Source organism: Anomaloglossus baeobatrachus, unplaced genomic scaffold, assembly GCF_048569485.1.
Source record: "Anomaloglossus baeobatrachus isolate aAnoBae1 unplaced genomic scaffold, aAnoBae1.hap1 Scaffold_4183, whole genome shotgun sequence".
Classification (NCBI taxonomy): domain Eukaryota; kingdom Metazoa; phylum Chordata; class Amphibia; order Anura; family Aromobatidae; genus Anomaloglossus; species Anomaloglossus baeobatrachus.
In genome coordinates, this window is record NW_027443518.1 from 1 (window position 1) to 2500 (window position 2500).

The following is a 2500-nucleotide window of genomic DNA, read 5'->3' on the forward strand; positions in this document are numbered from 1 at the left end:
ACCTCCTCGGGTACAACGGAGGAAACCTTTCTAAAAGATCTGTTGTAGATGGACAGAAGGAGCATACCGGTGGCTGTGTTGACCAGGAGGATGAACCATCCGATAGAATTCACAAAAAATTCCTTCAAGCCGGAATTGAACCAGCAACCTAAGGATTGCTGATTTACTGCTATAGTCCTCCGCTCTACCAGCTGAGCTATCGAAGGCATGTTTTGCTCATGCTTGAAAGCCTCCTAGTTTTAGCTGTTGGAGCCTTGAGCATGAGGTAAAAAGAAACTCTCGACTACCATGTGAAAAAAACAAAATCAGCTTTGGAGAATGCGGGCATCGATCCCGCTACCTCTCGCATGCTAAGCGAGCGCTCTACCACTTTAGCTAATCCCCCTGGCATGGTAGACTTGCCTTTACTTTCTTCCCACACCCTGTGGTGGCTTTCACATAAAGTCAGGTGTGACGTTGCATTGTTACATGGCAACTGATTTCTGAAAAGTAGATCGCTTTTTTTTTTTTTTTTTTAAGTGCGGATACCATTTTGCCATAGTAGAAGATCATCGGAGGAGTTTATAGGGTGACGGGGGGCTTATGAATACATGCACACCTCTTCCAAGCAAACCCTTTGCACATATGTGCAGAACTGAGTGGTAAGGCATGAAAAAAGCCTTAATAATTTGGAGAAGAAAGTTGCGATGCAGCAAATACGCATGCAGAGCCATTGGTCTTTTTGGCTGTGGGGCTGAAAAACACCCGGGCTATAGGAAATGCTGTGACGTGGGGAATTCTTCTTTTTCCATCAGCATGTGATGAGCAGGGATTTGGGCCTTTGGTTTATATTTTTGATCAGAAACGCGTTTGTGTTGACAGAAGAGATTTGGCGACTTCTATGAAAATGATCTCATAGCAGAGGATGGTTTCGATCCATCGACCTCTGGGTTATGGGCCCAGCACGCTTCCGCTGCGCCACTCTGCTGCTGGATGCTGCTACCTTGAGGAGAATTGTACTTATCGACTGACTTTTGAAAAGTGACTAGAAGGGAGGGTGTCTATGGGATGGAATCCGACAGCAGGATCTTATTGTCGGCAACTTGAGCTCTACTGAGCACCGGCAATTGTCTCTTTGTTTTTGCTGATTTCTTTTTGTCATATTATGTTCAAAGGTTCCCCTGAGGAACCTTCGCCTGGCCTGGCTGGGAGTTCCCGTGGAAAGGCCAGACATCTGCGTCTCTGTGGCGCAATCGGTTAGCGCGTTCGGCTGTTAACCGAAAGGTTGGTGGTTCAAGCCCACCCAGGGACGTGGGCCACTTTTGCTTGAGTAGCATGCTACGGGGGAAGAAGATTCCACGTTGGCTTTCATCTGCTCTTCCAATAAAAAGCCCTGTTGCTTGCTCGCTACCTACCTTTTGAACTCCCTAGATACTACAGAAGAGACCTTTCTAAAAGAGCTCTTTGTCGATAGAGGGAAGGAGGTTAGCCGTGTTTTCCCAGGAACCATGGTCTCTTTTGCTGGCATCGCATGTTATGGGTGGAAAAGATTCCATGTTGGGTTTCAGCTGAGCTGCTCTCCCAACAAGTAAATCTCTGTTGCTCTCTGCCTTTGTTTTGACCTCCTCGGGTACAACGGAGGAAACCTTTCTAAAAGACCTGTTGTAGATGGACAGAAGGAGCATACCGGTGGCTGTGTTGACCAGGAGGATGAACCATCCGATAGAATTCACAAAAAATTCCTTCGAGCCGGAATTGAACCAGCGACCTAAGGATTGCTGATTTACTGCTACAGTCCTCCGCTCTACCAGCTGAGCTATCGAAGGCATGTTTTGCTCATGCTTGAAAGCCTCCTAGTTTTAGCTGTTGGAGCCTTGAGCATGAGGTAAAAAGAAACTCTCGACTACCATGTGAAAAAAACAAAATCAGCTTTGGAGAATGCGGGCATCGATCCCGCTACCTCTCGCATGCTAAGCGAGCGCTCTACCACTTGAGCTAATCCCCCCTGGCATGGTAGACTTGCCTTTACTTTCTTCCCACACCCTGTGGTGGCTTTCACATAAAGTCAGGTGTGACGTTGCATTGTTACATGGCAACTGATTTCTGAAAAGTAGATCGCTTTTTTTTTTTTTTTTTTTTTAAGTGCGGATACCATTTTGCCATAGTAGAAGATCATCGGAGGAGTTTATAGGGTGACGGGGGGCTTATGAATACATGCACACCTCTTCCAAGCAAACCCTTTGCACATATGTGCAGAACTGAGTGGTAAGGCATGAAAAAAGCCTTAATAATTTGGAGAAGAAAGTTGCGATGCAGCAAATACGCATGCAGAGCCATTGGTCTTTTTGGCTGTGGGGCTGAAAAACACCCGGGTTATAGGAAATGCTGTGACGTGGGGAATTCTTCTTTTTCCATCAGCATGTGATGAGCAGGGATTTGGGCCTTTGGTTTATATTTTTGATCAGAAACGCGTTTGTGTTGACAGAAGAGATTTGGCGACTTCTATGAAAATGATCTCATA

General features: G+C 46.1%; 4 non-coding genes across 4 annotated transcripts; 1 reads left to right on the forward strand and 3 right to left on the reverse strand.

Annotated features, from left to right (window-relative positions):
• Positions 1-120: 120 nt before the first annotated feature.
• Positions 121-206, reverse strand: TRNAY-AUA (transfer RNA tyrosine (anticodon AUA)). Its single transcript is given in 2 exon segments — positions 121-156; positions 170-206. It is a non-coding gene; the product is annotated as a tRNA-Tyr (tRNA).
• Positions 207-1217: 1011 nt separating this feature from the next.
• Positions 1218-1291, forward strand: TRNAN-GUU (transfer RNA asparagine (anticodon GUU)). Its single transcript has one exon. It is a non-coding gene; the product is annotated as a tRNA-Asn (tRNA).
• Positions 1292-1719: 428 nt separating this feature from the next.
• TRNAY-GUA (transfer RNA tyrosine (anticodon GUA)) lies at positions 1720-1805 on the reverse strand. Its single transcript is given in 2 exon segments — positions 1720-1755; positions 1769-1805. It is a non-coding gene; the product is annotated as a tRNA-Tyr (tRNA).
• Positions 1806-1911: 106 nt separating this feature from the next.
• Positions 1912-1984, reverse strand: TRNAA-AGC (transfer RNA alanine (anticodon AGC)). Its single transcript has one exon. It is a non-coding gene; the product is annotated as a tRNA-Ala (tRNA).
• Positions 1985-2500: the final 516 nt, after the last annotated feature.